Below are 19,234 nucleotides of genomic sequence, written 5' to 3'. Positions count from 1 at the left end.
TGAGAAAAAACTTTCTTAAAAACACTGTTTCCATACACACATCTTTTTATTTCTTATATATATGTACTTAAAATATTATTGAAATTTATAACTATGGACTACAATTTAAGTACTGTCATTGAACATTATTAAGGCAAGAAAAATTAATTCCACTTACCTTCATTATTTAAAAAAATAAGTAAACTGAGAAAGAAGAAATCCTTGAAATAGTACAGGAGTTGGGGATCATTACTACCCTGATTTAGGCATGTTTGTTAATAAATCACATTCTCTGAGAGAAAACTCTACCAGGAAAAACCTAATGTAATACAATTAACTATATATTAGGGGTTAATTTTAACCTCCAGTACCAATATTTAAAAAACAGTTAATTCTATTAAAATAATCTTCTAATTTGTATGTACATAGGAGTGAATCCCTGTACTGTCTACGAATTATCAGAATTGGAATCATAGTCTAGGTTCTTCTAATCATATTCCATATATGTGAACTGTGTTAACTGGTTTGAGTTAACACTAATTTTTGCATGTAAGTCCAGCTTTAACCTGATGCTGCAGCAAACCCATTTTACAGGTGAGCCTGTTTGTACATGAAAGTGAATAGATTATGAAAGCTGTAATTTAAAAAAAGGCATGTACAAGTACTTTGTGTATTTAATTGCCCACTAAATGAAAGTGCTTGAAAAAAGTTTAATCTTTGTAATTGGCACAGAGCCTTTAGCAAATAAGAGTTAGTGATGATTTCTTTGTTTCATTCAGGAAATTCTATCAGATGAGAGCTTTAGTCTGGTTTCCATTCCCACAACTCCACTGACCCAGCTCTCATTGTGTTGGTCACCGTCATCTCTGTTGCTAAATCTGTTGTGTTTGGTTCAGTCTTGATCTGATAGGCCCTCCCTGAAGTACCGGGCACTGCTGACCATGTCCTCCTTTTGGAAGCTCTCCTCCCATGGCTTCTACAACACTAGATTCTCCCAAGTCTCCATTGCTCCATGTTTGCTTTCGGGGGTCTTCTGGAGTTGACGACACCTTAACTATTGGTGGTCAGTGGTTCTCTCTTTTCATCCCATTCCCTACTTTCTCTGTAAATAAGAGCACCCAATTAACATGTTCTTGTTCACATTCATGGCTTTAAAAATGATATACAAACCTTTGGCCCCTAGAATCTGTGGTTAAGGGCCCGAGCCCCTCTCCTGCACTCCAGATATACTAAACAGCTTTATGGGGGATATTTCACGTCCATCTCAAACTCACGTGTTTAAACATGAACTCCTGGGCTTCCCCTCAAGACAGTTCTTTCTCTAACTGTCACTCTTTTTGATGAATGACACTACTGTCAACTCACTGGTGCAGGTCATTGAAAGAGACAATTCTAGCTAGATTCCTTCTTCAGCATTCTTTCACTCCCATGTCCAATGATTCACTAAGTCTTCTCCAGCCTACCTTCTCTCCCCGTCTCTGGACTTACCTCTTTCACTCCAACCCTGCTGCCCCTAACATAGTCAAGTACCTTATCATCTTCTAGCCTTGGACAGTGTGGAAATCTTTTAACTGTTCTCCTATCGAGTCTTGCCCCTCCATTTTAGTCCATTCATCACACTCTTCCCCAGCATGATCTATTTAAAACTTAAATCCAATCATTTCACTCTCCTGGTTGGATGAAATTGGTTAATGCTTCTGCATTACCTTCAGGAGGGTTCAAATATTATAACATGATTTACTCTGCCTTAGGAACTGGTCCTGATTTAGTTCCCTACTGTCATTTATTAATTCCCCTTTATTCCCAAAGTCTATTTTCTATACTCCAGCAGTACTAAAATATTTTCAGTTACTAGAATATACCAAGCTTTCTCACTTTTGTGTTCTTGGTATGATAGTCTGACTTCCTGATATGCCCTCTCCAATTCGTCACCTGGATAATACTCTTCCTTTAGAAATCAGCATAGTCTTCCCTCTTCGGGGCAGCCTTATCCACATGTCTGGTTTAGGCCACCTCTGATGTGATCTCTATTACTCTGTGACTATCAAAGTCTTTATTTTATAGCCATCTATTTGCCTTATTGGTCCCCGTAAGCACCCCACTTGAATTGGCCATTAATATATGCCCATTGAATATGGCATAAATGAGGCAACTAGTTAAGACAGAAAATGAGTTTGGTAACTTGTTTAGAGAAAAAGGAAAAAAATTAAAGATATTTACAAATGATTGTTTGAGGTCATATTTTGGTAGGGAAAAGAAATATTTTGATTATAGTGGAAACATCATTTTGCTTGTTTGCTTGTTTGTTTGTTTAATCAAAAACATTTTGTTGAGATCAAATCCCTAGACATTGATGGCAAACACACAGCAAAGTCTCCTCTAATTGTTTGCTCTTAGATGAGTCATTTATACATTGAAAATTCATTTTCCTCATCTGCAGAATAAGAAATGCATTCATCTTAGAAGTATGTTGTGAAGGTTTAAAAAGACATAAAAACTATCTAGGTACACTAAATGTAAATAGTGATCATCTTTCTCTTCTTTAAGTAACTAATTAACCTCATTGGTTAACAGATGATGTTTTCAGATGAGAGAAACCTATTATTTGGCCTTCAGATAATATGAATTATAGACTCTAAATATCTCAAAATTGGGTCTATTTGTTCAATTCTTTAATTATGGTAACTTTTTAAGTTGTGGGATAAACTCATTTCATAATATTTAATATTATATAAATTATTTTTTCTGTATAATAATATAGCAGCATCTAAATTTTCCTGATTATCTATTATAATAACTAGCCTATTGACAAAAGTGGCCTAATTTCATTTCTTTCTTAGGAACATTTTTAAGTATACTAAATAATGTGTAAGTATACAGAATTAAAATAAGTCCAAATGATAATCCATATATTAAAAATTACTATGTGGAAAGTCATGTTTAATCATCTTTCTTTGCTATTGCAAATGACATAAAGCACTGTTCATAATTCTGAAAAGCAAGGCACATTAATGTGGGAAACTGGATTAAAAGGAAGATTTTAATTCAGATAGTTACTAAAATAAGTTTTCAGATAAATAAGCCAAGTCTAGGCAGTGAATTGGGCAATTTAACATTTTTTGAGTATTCCACAAACATTTGAAATGGCTTTTTAAAGCTTTCCTAAAGTCAAACCTGTCCTTTTTTAGGGTAAATAATTGCTTGACTTGAAAGCCTTGGCAAAGGGAATAAGGCTCCTTTTCCTAATTCTCCTCATTTATGGGTTCTTTCACCCACAGATCTCTAGCAGGTTAAACTGGCTACATATTGGCTTCTTTTCACAAGATATGAGTAATTACTTTAAATTGCTCTGTTTTATTAAGTGAAATCCAAAGTAGATTCTGTGCCTACCTGACATTTAGTTAATGAGCACAGTGGTACCTCCAGGAGATTAATGGAACTTTGATAAAGGGGTGGTTTAATTGGTGAAGTAGTGCATCTGGATTTTATTGGGAAAGGGGTGAAATAATCCATATATTTGAATGCACTTTAATGTAATTACATTGTAATTTTGATTATTACCAAAAGACAATTTGCTATTTGAAGTGAGAACTGGAGGATAACTCATATAAGTAATTAAAAACTGTCAACAAATATTGTGTACCTACTATGTTCAAGGCTCTGTGGTAAGTGTTATGACAAATACAAAGAAAAATAGTTTTAGTATCTATTCTTAAGTAACATCCAGTACAGTAAACAAATTAATTGTGAAATATGTAGTCATGCATATCAGTGTCCTGGACACGTCCATATATTTTGAGTTTATATTTTAGTAATCAAATTTTCACTGATCTCCCTGTGTAGGACAATGTATTGGTAATACCAAAAAATATTAAACATGATTTATTATTTCACTTAAAATTTGCTTGGAGAAATAGGGCATTGAGGTAAAAAGAAACAAGTAAAAGGTAGGATATGATAAGGTCAAATATTAATAACACTTATATTTGCATAATGCTTTAAAAATGCTTTCACATATTCCCTATATTAAAATTATTCTTCTTAGTCCTGCTTTCCCCTCAAGCTATAGATCTACCTCCCTTTTTTTTTCAGTTACTGTCTCAGACTGCCTGAAAGTCTAACGTGTGCATGTCCCCACTGTTTCGCCTTTCTTTTAGCTCTTAATCCACTGTAATACAATTTTGCCTGTCTGACCTTCTGAAGCTTTTCCTCCATTAACCAAATTTAATGACATCTTCAGTTTTCTTACTGCTAGATCTCTCTTGATACCAGAAACTAATTTTGAAATACTCTCCTCCTCTGACTTCTTCAATGCCACTTTCTGCTTCTTCTTCTTTTTGTCTTTCACATAGATGGAAGAAATTGCCTAGAGTATTGTTCTCCAAAGTGGTAGGTATGCCCATAGTAGCCTCTGAGATGATAAGATGACTTTATATGGTACATGAGCCCACAAAGAGATGGGGATAGCTACCCAGGGAGACCTCAAAGGACAGAGGAAGGAGGGTGAGTTTATGGGGTGAGAATATCAGAAAAAATAAGAATGGGATAGGAAAGGGTAAAGTTTTCTCTCTCTGATACCAGGTCTTCAGTGGTACCCCTGCCCCCTTTGCATATCCTCAAATACCAGCTAAGACTTCCTTCTCTCTGGTTCTGAAAATTTATACCCTGAGTGGTCTGAGGTCCAGAGCTTGAGGAGAGCCCACGCTCTATCAAGGCCCAACACTGGGAGTTTGGGATTAAATGGTTGGGGAAGAGGGGAGGCTGTAGCTTTGGGTTTCAAAACAGCAGCTACCAAAAGAAAGAATGGGGCGAAGAGTAGTTCTGGAATCAGACCTTGGGTTTAAATTTAGCTCTGCCACTTACCAGCTATGAAACTGGAGGAGAATTTATCACACCAAACCAAAGAGTCTTTCCTGCTTCTTATCCCTCTCCCTGAATCTTCTCACACACAGCATGTCTAGCTGACTCTATCCCCCAATCTGTCTACTTCATTTTACTATCTAGTCCAGGCCACCATCACTTCTTGCTGGGCCAATATACAAGCTTTTAACTTTGTCTCTTTTCCTTCTTCTGCCTAGCAGGATATTTTTGAAATGAAATCATATTATGTTGCTCCCCCAACTAAAACCCTCCAAATGTTTTCCATCGCAGAGTATATAACCTCCAAACTCCTCAACATAGCTACAAGGGCTTATATGACACTGAATATATTGTTTTCAATTCCTCAGTAGATACTTGTCATAATTTCTTGGTTTTCTCTGAACATGCCAAGCTTGTTCTTGTCTTGAGGGCTTTGCAATAGCTGTTTCTTATACTTTTCAGATCTCAGCTCAAATGTCTCTTCTCAGCCAACCCCTGCTTCTCTCTCCTACTGTCTCCCAACATATCTCTGGTATGTAACTTGCTTTCTTCCCATAACCCATCTCTAGTATATAAGTTACTTTCTTCATAGCTTATCATTATCAGAAATTATATTGTTTATTTTCCTCTCTTGTCTCAACCATCTTAAGGATACAAGTGGCCGAACGATGTCTATTCTGTTTGTTTCTATATCTCAATGCCTAGAATGATGACTGTCACACAGTAAGCAGTCAACGAATATTTGTTGACTATTGAACGAATGCGGTCAGTACATCTCTGAGCCTAGAGTTTCCATGGAAAGAGAATTAAATGAGATTTTATATGTATCACATATATATGATATATTTTATAATATCATTGAATATATAACATATAATCTTGTTTCATATGTTGATATGTAATATGTAAAATCTCATTATATATAATACATAAAATAAAATTATACAATAGATGCCAGATCTATATCTATATTTATATACTTATACCTATGTCTTTCTGGCATTTAACACAGGGCCTGGCCCATATTAAGAGTGCAATAAGTGGTAGGTGTTATATATTCCATGCAGAAGACAGGATAAATTCAAGATCTTGGGAACAAGTTCTGAAACTTAGATTCATTCTTCTGACAATGCTTATTGAAAAACTTGTAGTTTCTTTAGAAATTTCATCTGAAGAACTTGCTGAAAATATTTTCAAAATTATGAGGAGGCCTCTTGATAATGGGTTTTCATAAATATTTTCTCAAACCAAATGGCAATGATTCAGGGAAAGAAAACTATTTGGAAATCACTGTTTGGGCTTTTACCAAATAACCTGACCCATTCAGAAGATTTGGGCATTCATTTTAGAAAACTGCTAGGGAAAACAAAATTGTTGAACAAACACTTACAAAATTTTTTATCAGGAATTAATTCTCAGTACCTAAACTTTCTTGAGAAAGCCATTAAATATCTTTGGGATATCAGCTCATCTTTGTCTTGAACTGAGAAATATTGAGCTGAATATTCATTTTCAATTATTATTATTAATAATAGCAGTTCTTTTCTTCCCCAAACTGAGGTGTGCACTTTTGAAACCCAATTAGCTTTGGCATTACTTAAAGATTATTATTTTATTATTTTATGTTTTAATTGAGTAACAATTCTTTGTTTTCATAGTATTTGATTTTATAGTTATTTCTGTTTACAAAAGTGAGGCAGTTAAAAGTGAGGCAGTGTGATTTTCAGTCAGAATTGGAATATAAGTATGTTTGAGTAAAAATATCATTTCTCAAAAAAAAGTGATAGAATAGTTATGGTGATGATATAATATTTTAAAATAAATTTAAGTAAAGAAGTTATTTTCTTTAAAGAAAATTATTTAAATAAATGATAATGTTAGTATACAGTTATGGCAGGATCATGAGGATGGTGTATGGCCACTGAAATTTGAGAAACAGAGATCTAGAGTAGTATTTCTGTGGCAACGGACTAGTTTTGTTTTGGTTTTTTTTATACTTTTAATTCGTTGAAGGATGCTAGAGAAATGGTACTGCCTAGAGAAAGGTCAGGATTTAAGGGAGAATAGAGGAAGGGTAATTGCACTATCTCCTCTTTCAAATCCTTATTTCCAAATAGTCACTACTAATTCCTATTCATTCTTTCCTCTCCATTCCTATTGCCTTAGTTCAAGCCTTCCCTTATGAACTGAGTATGCATATACTATTTTGTAAAAGTGTTGTTTCTCATAAGGTTGTTTAAAAAAAAGTGAGGCCTATAAAAGTTTACTAAAAAATTGTCCAGCCGCAATTCATGATATTGTCCTGTATATATTTCAGAATCTCTTTGTACATGGATCTATAAAAGCTTTCCTTTGGAATTTAGTACCAGGAAAATATTTTCTTCATAACAATTGATATGCTTCCTTTTACTCCTTCAATCAGACAAGGAGGGTTATATAACACATCCTGTTATACTTATGGTTTTTGGCCAGGAAAATCAGGGGTAGATTTAATATGCAATCACAGTAATTATATTGGTATTCAATAATCTTCCTCATTTACAGAGGTTTTAGTTTTTCATTATATGAATCCCCAAACTGAGAAGGAATAGCCATTGGAAAATCTAAGATATGATTACTTTTTCAGTACTTCTATAAAATAAAATGGAAAGAGTATAGATCTTAAGAGAAAGCATTAATAGTGAATCTTAAATAATCCACTGTTCTTTCTTTTTTTCCTTTTTATTTTTTTTTATAAATTTCTGAGGTTTTCTAATAGTTTTGAGTAAATAAAGACTAGAGATTTAAGTGTTGTTTTTTAATTGTGTCTATTTCATTGACATGGCATTTAAATTGTCCTCAGGAATTGAAACAGTTAACAGGAGAGCTCACGATAGAAGCTAGTTCTGCATGTATTCTGGTTATTGTTGATAGACTGTTGGAAGAGGCTCTAGATTTGTTCAGGATATGAAGTAGGCATGATTCATCTGGTTATTTTGAAAGGGGTGTCTGTCCCAGTTCCGGGAGAAATGAGTTTGTTTGCCTGCTTTACTAAGGAAGAAGGCAGACATGAAATGGATTGTATGACACTGTGATTACTGGTCTTAGATAAGGAGCTCAAACTGCAGTGTCAACCTAAGGGCATCCAGGCAAAAGTTGTGGGGAAAGAGATATGGAAACACTAGGAAGCAAAGTCTTGGTCTAAAGTCAGTTTAAACCTGTATTTCTCTAGGTACATTCCTTGTTTTTTATTTGTTTTCCCAAGTGAGTTTAATTTGCCACACATTCTTGTGGGAAGTCTAATAACACTTTACTTTTTTCAGTATTTTCTGCGTAATTGCTAATCCGGAAGCGATACCATTCCAGGTGTGCCTTGTATGGTAGTTGGGGAGGAACCAGAGCATGGAAGGCGAATTAAGATGTCAGGAGGATTGGAGCTGTGAGATGATATACTCAGTGATAAAATATAGAAAATATCATAGTTTAGTGACAGTGATGAAATTAATGTAATTTGAATTGATATTTGGATTTTTCATGCATTATGAACACTTGAACACTGACTTAGAGTCAGGAGCATTTTACAACATCAAGATTATCATCCTTTATTAGTGATTTGGGTCTGGGAAGTCTTTCATGTGCTACTCAGTCGGCTTAATGCTGGAGAGATGAGAAAGGAAAAAAATTCCTGAAATACTTACACTAGAAGAATATGCGAGCTGCTTGCTCTTCTAAAAATCCCCACAGTAATGCATTTAAGACATTTATATAGAAGTTGCTTCACTGATTATCATAAAGTATTTATTACATGTGAGTCCTTGCTGCATGGAATATCCATTTGCATTGGAAAGAGCTTTAGTATAGAAATTGTGACTTAGTGGTTTACTTGTGATAGAAGGCATGAGATTACTTCTATTAGCTGTGTTTAACAGAAGAATTCTTTTCTAGCTGTGTTAGGAATTTTCTGGAATACAGCTGCAACAACATATCAGGAAGTCTTGGCTAAAAAACTAAACATTCTGTTTTATATTGTAAAAATATAACAAAAAGCAATGGGCCTATTGATATAGCAATACTGTTTGTTGAAAAATAAAAAAAAAGACCAACAAAACAAAACACAGTGCAATCTTGGCAGAGATGTTAAGCAAAGTATAAACAGAAAAGTTATATTAGTAAATGATCATATTTCACAAATAATAGGAACACATTTTATGGAACTCGAATAAAACTTATATTTTGGCAACAACTTAAAGAGCAGTTCATTTAAACAGTTACTGTAACTCCAGAATATTTATATTGCCATAATTGATTTGACTAGAGCTGATGTTTCTACTGTTATAATCTAATTTTATAGAATTATGAGATTTGAATGCTAAAAATAGCAACAGAATATTAATAGTCCCTTCTGATCATAATGAAAATTGTAATTCATATTAAAATCCTTAAGTTATTCTATGTTCAAGCAAAACAATTACTATGGAATTCACTTTTTAAGATAACTAATTTATACTTTGACATTAGTTCGACCGTCTAGGTATTCTTGTGTAAAATATTTAGTCACTGAGAAATTAAAAGTCCCAGAAGAAATTGTTTTCTTCTTTTATATTTATTCTCTACATAGTTTTCCACTCAGATGAAATATTTCAAAAGCGTAAGAGAAAATTAGAACTTTCTCTATAAATGAATTCTAGTGTTTCCAGTGAAATCCTTTAAACACACTTCAGAACTTTTCCTTTTCCTGAGAAACAGATCATATAAGTAATCGGCCTCACAATTAGTAAGAATCAGATTGTAAACGTTTTTCACATTTACTTTGCAATTTTTTTCTAGAATCTTTTGTTACTGCAGCACCATGGTTTCCTAGACCCTTAACATCTTCCTAAAACTGCTGGACCAGGCCCTATTCCATGTCCCTTGCTATGTAATGTGCCAAATGTTTGTGACTTTTCAGGGGACTTAGGCTATCATGGTCTTCTCTAGTTCCGGGCTCCTTTTTATGCTGTTATTTTAGATTTGAGACTGTCCATTGTTTTCATTGCTCTGCATCATGTTGAGCCAGATAGGGAATTTCTTTCTTCTTGTTCTTGTTCTTGTTCTTGTTCTTGTTCTTGTTCTTCTTGTTCTTCTTGTTCTTCTTGTTCTTCTTGTTCTTCTTGTTCTTCTTCTTGTTCTTCTTCTTGTTCTTCTTCTTGTTCTTGTTCTTGTTCTTGTTCTTGTTCTTGTTCTTGTTCTTGTTCTTGTTCTTGTTCTTGTTCTTGTTCTTGTTCTTGTTCTTGTTCTTCTTGTTCTTCTTGTTCTTCTCCTTGTTCTTCTCCTTGTTCTTCTTCTTTACTCTTCTTCCTCTTCTTCCTCTTCCTCTTCTTCTTCCTTTTCTTCCTCTTCTTCCTCTTCTTATTCCTCTTCTTTCTTTCTTCTCCTCCTCCTTCTTCAAGTTTCACACACACACACACACACACACACACACACACACACACACAAATAAATCAATCCCAGAAGACATTACCATATGTAGAAGTCCTTACAAAAATTTTGTAATGACAGAGATTAAGTCAAGAAAGTTCAAATATCTTAGAATGGCATATTAACACCTGGCCCAAAGATCCTTTGACTCTTTCTAAATATGGGCATTGGCTTCTGGCAGTATTGCTATCCCATTTTCTCCTCTCCAGTCGCATTTCACAGAACCAAACACTTTATTTCAAACAGAGAGGTGTTGAGCTACTTTTATTTTTCATTGTCTTGTCTCCTGTTGGCCCAAGCCTTCATCTCCCCACTGGTAGTTTAGCCAGAGACTCTCCTAAACGAAGACATTGATGATGTCTCCTAAAATTATTTCTCCTCTTGCATTAAGAGTAGTAGATGCCAAGATCAAATTCCATAACCATATATATATATATATATATATATATATTCATTGTTTGATGTAGGATTTCTAGTACAATGTTGAAGAGAAATTGTGAGATCACCATCTTATCTTTTTTCTGACGATTAAGAAAAAGCTTCTTACATTTTATCATTATATGTGATGTTAGTACAGTTTTTGTTTTTTTAAGATATCCTTTATTATGTTGAAAGGCCAATCCATTCCTAATTTGCTAAGTAGTTTGCTTTATTATGAATGGATTTAGAATTTTAGTAATTGTTTTTCTGAAATCATCAAGAAGATCTGATAATTATTCCTTTTAACTTGTTATTCTGTTAAATAACTTTAACAGATTTTTCTAATGTTACAGGATTTGTGTATTCTTCTACTACACCATACCTGTTGTCACTGTTTAAAATACAGTGGTAAATTAAATCTTCTGATGCTTCATTAGGATATTTAGATCTATGTTAATAAATGAGATTAAACTACAGTTTTCCTTTCTTACAATGTCCTTTGTCAATTTTGGTATTAAAGGAATACTAAATTTATAAATCAAAGTGTGGTCTTTGCTCACTTTTTCCAATTCTGGAATAGTTTATAAAAAATGTAGCTTTTTTTTTTTAATTTAGTAAAATCTCACTATAAAATCATTTGGCTCTGATGCCTTTTTCTGTGAATAGATTTATGTTTATGGTTTTAATTTTATAAATGATTACAGATGAATTCAGGTCTTCCCTTTATGAACCAATTTTGACCTTTTGTGTTATAAGATGATTTCCAATTTTATATTTTCAAATTCATTGACATAAAATTTTTCCTAATATTTTCTCACAATGTTTATAAAAAATGTAGCTATATATATGTATATATATATATGTGTGTGTGTATATATATGTGTGTGCGTGTGTGTGTGTATGTATGTATGTATATATATATAATATATATATATATCCTGTCTTCTCTCTTTTTTCTAGTATTAGCATAGTCAAGATCTTTCTCTGTTGATCGTCTTGGTAATGTCTTTGTTTTCGTTACATTAATTTCTGTTCTTTTTTCCATAGCAGTAACCAATTATTTCAGCACCATTTGTGGTAAAAGATTTTCCCTTCCATATTGTTTTGATGCTTTGGTTGGAAATCAAATGACTGTATAAATGGAGGTCTTTCTCTAGATTTTTTATTTTGTTCCATTGATCTGGTTGTCTGTCTTTTTTTTAAACCCACATTGTCTTGATTACCATAGTTTTGAGTAAGTCTTGAAATCAGATAATGTAAATCCTACCCTCACTTATCACATTTATATTTTACTTAAAGTCTAAAATTAATCAATTACCTCTACCCTCCTCCTCCTAAACAGCACAAACCCTGTTAGAACTCTTAATTTCAATCTCTTCCTCTAATATTAGATGTTATATGGTTTTCCCTTAGTTTTAAACTCCCAGATAATCAAATTTTACTATTGTTTTTGGTTTTATTGTCAATGCTTTTTTTTTCCTCAATGCATAGCAATTGCTTTGCATTTGAGTCTTGCTCCTTCCATCGAGTGACATTTCCTTCTTAAAATAAGTTAGTGAATCACAAACTGTCTAGGTCTTTGTAGGTTTGAAATGTCTTGTGTTGCTTCATTCTTGAATGATAGTTAAACTGAGTATAGAATTCTATGTTATTTTCTCTGACCACTTTGACGATATTGTTAAACCATCTTTTCCTATATTGTTGCTAATGAGAAATTTGCTATTCCTTTTATTGTCATTCCTTTTTGTGTACATATTTCTATCATTCTCTCTGGTTGCTTTAATACATATTTTTTTTTGCTGTTGTATCTGGACTTATTTTTATTTATTTTGAGAACTGGATTCTGTTGATTCACATCTTTCATCAAAACTAATACTCAGGAGCTTATAAACATTACTTTTATAAATATATAATTATTTATAAAATATATTTTTATAAATTTATAAATATATAATTTATATAGTATATAAATTGCTTCTCTCATTTTTTCCCTATACTTTCTTTCAGAAGATTACTTACTAAATATCTTTCTCATTTTAGCCTTGAAATCTTTTAATTTCTTTCATACATTTTATCTCTATTTTCCTGCTTAATTCTAGCATATTTCCTTTGGTCATTCTTTCAGCTTATAATGTTTATCTTTAGCTGTGTTCCTGTCTCTTCTTAACTAAGTGTAGCATCAGTGGCTCACTCATCTACCTGAAACCTTTCAATTATTTGTTTTTGGCAGGCTTCAAACTGCCAGTATTAGCACTACCCCGCCCACCCCCTCACCCCACCTGGAACCAATTATTTGTTTTTGGCACGCTTCCAACTGCCAGTATTAGCCTACCCCGCCCACCCCCTCACCCCGCCTGGAAAAGCAGGCTGGAAATGTTGGGAAATAAACACCCCTTCCACTAGCTTACTTAAGATACTCAAGAATTGCTATATAAATAGCCAACTCCCTTGCCCCTCAGGTGAGCTAATTCTCAGACTTGTGTTTTGTACCACATTTTGTGACATTTGACATACCCCTAACTGCATATCCATGCCATTGAGCTGAGTACCCCACTATGGAAGCAGGGTTAACATGCCTCTTATTGGCTGGTTTCTCCTCCTTGCATCATCACTTTTTTACTCTCCTGTTGTTCCATGCACTTCGCTAATATACTACTAGCTCTTGCATTTTGTCCAAGAGTCTGCTTCTGGGAGAACTCAAACTAAGGTATCCAATTATAACTTCATTTTTAAAAGTTCTATTGTTTTTCAATTTGCTTATTTTTCCCCCTTACTGTTCTATTTATTCTTTATGGTTCCAGTTCCTTCTTTTATACTTTTATTTAAACTGTATCAGTTTACACCCTCTGTTTATTTTTAAGCTCATATTCAGCAAAGATTGTATTCTCTGTGGTGGGAGACAAGTGTGAGTGGTTTGTGAGTATCCCTAACGAGTGCTTATCCCAGGGTTTTCACTGATTTAGTACCTATTTTATGTTAATTTCTCAGCTTGAGATTCCTGCATCATATGAGTGTTATGAACTGAATGTTTGTATACTCCAAAATTCTTATGTTGAAATTCTAAGCCCTCCAAAGTGATGGTATTTGGAAGTGGGGCCTTTTGGAGATGACTAGACTACGAGAGTGGAACCATGATGAAGGACATTAGTGTCCTTATAAGAAGCATGAGAGCTTGCTTTCTCACTCTTTCTCTAACATCTGAGAACATGAAGAGAAGATGGTCATCTGTGAACCAGGAAATGGACTCTCTCCAGACGCTGACCCTGCCAGTACCTTGGTCTTGGACTTCCCAGCCTCTAGAACTGTTTGAGCCACCCAGTCTGTGGTAATTTTGTTATAGCATCAGAAATGACTGAGATAATGAGTAATAGAAATGTAGACTGTTTATCCATACATGGTGCAACCTTGGCATTTGGGTTTCTCACAAGACTTTTTTATGCACCAGATCTGTAGACTGGTGAAAAAAGTTTTCTGGTGTGTCTCTTAGTGGGAGGGTAGAGTTTTTCTGGCTCCTCTTTCCTAGTATGAGCAGCTGTATGCAGAGATCAGCTATAGCTACAGTATTGCACGGCAAAGGTCACATTTCCTGTCACAGCACAAAAAAGCCCTGTGGACGTCTTCTGCTTTTCTGAGTCTCTGTGTCCTTAAGTTTTATTGCCCTGTTTGAAGTTCTCTCTTTCTCTCTGGCACTTTGGAGTTTCCCTTTTATTCTTTCAAGAATGTTCATGTGCATTATTTCTATTTGTTTGTAATGGTGATGGGAGAGGGGTATACAACATCAGCTTGGTCTCCCAGTCTGCCATATTGTTGGAACTTCGAGATCCTCTGTTGGAAAAACAGGTTGCCATTGCAGCCACTGCAGAGTGATGTTCCATGGTCTTGGTCATGGTGATTCTATAATCCACTGAACTGTGAAAGGCTACATTGACTGTGACATCCTAAGTGTTTCAGCCAATGCCATATAGACATAGAGGTACGGATTATAACGACTGGGAGAAAATGTGTTGAAAATCACAGAATTTTAATGGAAGAAAGGCATTTTACCTCTGAGAAGGAGGAATTCCAGATTTACAAGTTAAAAGAAAAATTCATGAAGAAAAGATTTAGCAAAAGCAAGCAGGGCACAAGGATAGATCTTTTTTTAAAAAAAAGCTATATAGCTGGTAGTCTTTCTTTTGGGTTTCTGCAGGTGAAAATACAATGAAAGATAGGTGACATTTGACATACCCCTAACTGCATATCCACAAGGATTTCCTTATAAATACAAACATCATTTTTAAAAATTGCATGAAGACTTTTTTGTCTAGTATGAAACCACAAGCATAATGAATAATTCTGACTTTTGGTGTAAGACTTTATGAGCAAATGTATTCACTGTCTTTAAGTTCAAAATTTTCCATGTTCAATGTTATATTTTCCACCATCAACTGATGTTTTCAGTTGATGTAATAATGACAATGGGCACTTAATACATTCTTGTGCTTATTTAATTACTATATACTTTAAATAATGGTTTCTAAAACATGTTTTAGAAACTTAAAACTTATCTGTTGTTAAATATAGTTTATGCCCCATATTCTGTACTATATGTGCTAAAATTATTTTTTATCACCAGCCTCTTTTTTGAAACTGATGTATCTAAATTATGATAATATTATCACTCCAAAATCGATTTGGTCCCAGAAGTCCTGTTAGCAGTTTTCCATTTTAAATTCCAGACACTCAAGGGTTGTTTCTCCCTAGCATATGTGGGCTATTTATCAGCCATATTGAAGTAAATCTTGAAAAACACCAAGAAAGGGTGTACAACAATATTAAATGTTAGTAAATGCTACAATTTTCTAGAATAGGGTAGTTGAAATATATCAAGCCTGATGATAGAGGCTCAGAAGGTGTTTGAGGGACACTTGATTGGAGTATTTCAGATCACTCTCTAACCCATCTGTTTCTCTAACTTTCCTGTATCTTTCATTGCACAGATTGCCAGCTAGAGCTCGAAGTTTAACTACCCCTTTCACAGAAAAGAAAAAGATTGAATAATGTACTGTTGGTTTGTACTTTAGAATATAATGTATACAAATGAAAAATAGATGGAAATTTAAGTGAATTATGTCTGGGTTTAAATTCTCATTTTGCCCCTTACTACTCTATGTTCTCGAGCAAATTTAGCCTCTTCAAGAAGTAGGCATGATGGATAATGCCTACTTTTCTGAGTTAATGTAAGGATTTAATGAAATCATGAACATTAAGACAGCACAATTATCTTGCATATAATTAGCTCATAGTAAACAATTTTCTTTCCTCATTTTTCCAACATTTCCTAGCTTTCTTATACATTTATATATTACTATAAAATCTGTCCAAAAGAAGAATTTTATTCTGAATTTGTTTCAACAAACATTTAATATGTACTATTATCTGCCAGCCCATGTACATAAGAGTAAATACTATAGAATAGAATATACCTGAAATTGATTTTTCTCTATTTAATGTACTAGTCCTCATAAATGAACTGGAGTTTCAAGTGAGTTTGTACTGTTTTATCCATAGGGTTTCACTTTGTCCTCCATGTGACCCAGGTCACACGTACTTCAGAGTGGACAAGACCAAAGTCAAAGCAGAGTGTCACTATGGAGCAAGCAAGGCCAGTGCCTCTTGGAGTGCTGGTAGTCAAGGTTGTGAGATTAGTTTACTGGCAGAGCACATTAATGGGCTAAGCTAAGGACTGAATTCTGATGCTATAGTCTCACTTATGTTCAAAACATCAAAGCAAGCGAAAGGCATTTTTAAGTTGATATGTTTTAAAAAATTAGTAGCATAGGAGAAAAATAACCCATTGCTTGGATAAAAAGCAACTTTTCAAGGAAGAGAAAATGGGAAGCCTATGTGGAATGAAGTTTACCCCTGTGTGTGGTAGCTAAAATGCTACGTGTGTGCTCAAAGACAAATCGATGGTGCCTTCAAAAGTAGAAGTTCAATGAGGAGTTATTGTTTAATAGGTAGTTTCTGCTTGGGATGATCAACAACTTCTGAAAATGGGTAGTGGTGATGGTTGCACAAAAATGTGCCTGCACCTAACGCCATTGAATTTGGGGCACTTAAAAATGTTTAAAATGGTCAATTTTATGTTATTTCTATTTTGCCACAGTAATACATAACATACATACAAACACACATAAAATCATAAATATGTATGTGTGTGTGTATATATATATATATAAAATGGAGATGTGATTCCCCCCATTCCCCAGGAAAAGTGGAAGTCGGCTGGTTGAATCTGGGGATTCTCTAAGAAATAATCCCAATTCCTTATCTCTCACTAAAATGCTAAGGTACTGCAGTTCTTTTTTTTAAACTTATGAGCCTGCATGTGGATGTATAGTTATGCTTCCTGTGGCCTGCTTTACTTAAGAGAATTCAGAAGCTTTGCATATAAAGTATTACTATGTAGATATGATAATAACATATTTTCTGTCTCAGAGCCATTCTCTAATAATCATACAGCACTTCATATTTCTCAAAGTGCTTTTAACCCAGGAGGCATTATCTTTGTTTTACAGATTTTAGAATATGGAAATGCAAAAATTAAGGTCTCACTATAGTCTTAGTATCGTCAGCAGTACTAGAACTTGGGTATCCTGGGTATCGAGTTAACATTCTTTAGACACTTGACAATTGGACTTTTAGTTTACAGGTGTGTCGCTAAAACTTTTGTATAATGAGTGAAAAGAACCGTAGTCAGTCACATGAATGTTTGCTTTCTCTGCAAGTAAGCAGTGATGATAAGTATGACCAACACTAAGATAATCAAAATGTTTTACTTTCTATTCAAATGTTTTGGCATTATATAGTCAGACCTTGAATATAAAAATAATTTAATACACATGTCAGATCAAAATAATTTCAAACCAGGCCACACTTGTGATTATAGCTAGCAAATGCAAAAGGATTGTCTGAAAAGCTAAGTATCATTGGGTTAATCAGTCTTAAAGCACCTTTACTTAAATTTATCATCTTTGGGCATTTAACTTCCATATTCGTAAAAAGAGACAGGAAATTATTTATGCCCTGATTCATATGCTACATTTTACATAAATGGAAAAGATAAAACTGAATTTTTAAATAATTTGTTGGGTAGAAAATAAAGGTAGAAAAACTAAATTAATAAAGCCAGGGATAAGATGACACATACAAACACATTTACTTTTTTATCTTGAGTAGATGCTAGAGAAGAACAGTAAATTGGGCTTTACATATCTAAGGAACAAAGCAAAGAGGGACTCTGCTTAATTTTTGGACTTAACCATAAGATTAAAACCACTCTATAAATGAAACACGTTTTATGATCTTAAAACGTATGAAATATTTCTATAGATTCACATAAAGAGGACATGGAATGATACAGTGAAAAATGTCCTTGGCAACATGGCTACAATAGACACAAAAATAGCTTTAATATCTGTGGTTCTTTGATAGCCTTCAGGAGAGGCAGATGGCATAACACACCAAGGCACATTCTACAAGGGGTCACTGAGAATCTGTTTTGAAGTTTCAATTTCACATATAATAAAAATAATGGAAATATAATTTGAGCTCAAATTCAATTTAAAAGTATACCTAAAATACTTAAAGCACTTACAGTAAACTTTACAATGCCAAGTGTATGCAGATTGAATACTGGTGTATATCAGAATCAGTAAGGGAGGGAGTAGGGGAAGAATCAATAACCTTACCAATTAATGTATAACACAGTGGGTGGGATATTCTCTTTTCTAGGTTTACCCATAGGCAAATATGGTTTAAGGAAAAAGGTTGTAGTGGATTGGATGGCAGAAGAGTTAGGTGAACAAGGAAGCAGGTAAAATAATTAGATAATGACTATATTAAAGTAGAGGGAGATTTTTAATATCCTTTCTCAGGCTCTCACCAGGAATTACTAATCCCTTTATGAAATCAATTACTTAGTTGAAAGTACAGAATTTGTGATTGGTGGATCCATCATAAGACATAAGTGCCCTCCTTCCAAATCTTTACAGATTGGAGTGATGAGATAATTCTAGCAAGATCAAAGTCATCAGAATAAAATAAGGTCATATGTTTGTGATATCGTAGGAGGAAATATACTGTCCTGATATTTTTCCCAGTTTTTTTGCATCATTCTTCTAGTTAACCAAACAGTGGGTGCCAGTTGCGTGCTAGGCACTCTAATGGGCATTAGAAATGCAACAATAAGTGAGGCACAGGACCTAGTAGGGAAGACATGTAGAAACACTGCCAGGCAGTGTGTAAGTGTTGGAATCGAGAAGTGAATTAGGTACAGTGGTCATATGAAGCATGAGAATTGTTCAATTCCTTGCATGTTGAAGATCAGGAAAGACTCCAATGAGAAGGAGAACCTAGGGTGAAGAACAGATCTTCACCAGTCTTAGGCCTTGGGGAGGGTCAGAGGGTAGGGGTAACAGACAGAGCAGGAGACAGGAGAGGCATATTCAGGCATATAAGTTTAGTATAGGTGAGGTGGGTAGAGATGGTAGGGAAA

Source organism: Pteropus alecto, unplaced genomic scaffold (assembly GCF_000325575.1).
Source record: "Pteropus alecto unplaced genomic scaffold, ASM32557v1 scaffold121, whole genome shotgun sequence".
Classification (NCBI taxonomy): domain Eukaryota; kingdom Metazoa; phylum Chordata; class Mammalia; order Chiroptera; family Pteropodidae; genus Pteropus; species Pteropus alecto.
This window is presented reverse-complemented; position numbering follows the sequence as displayed.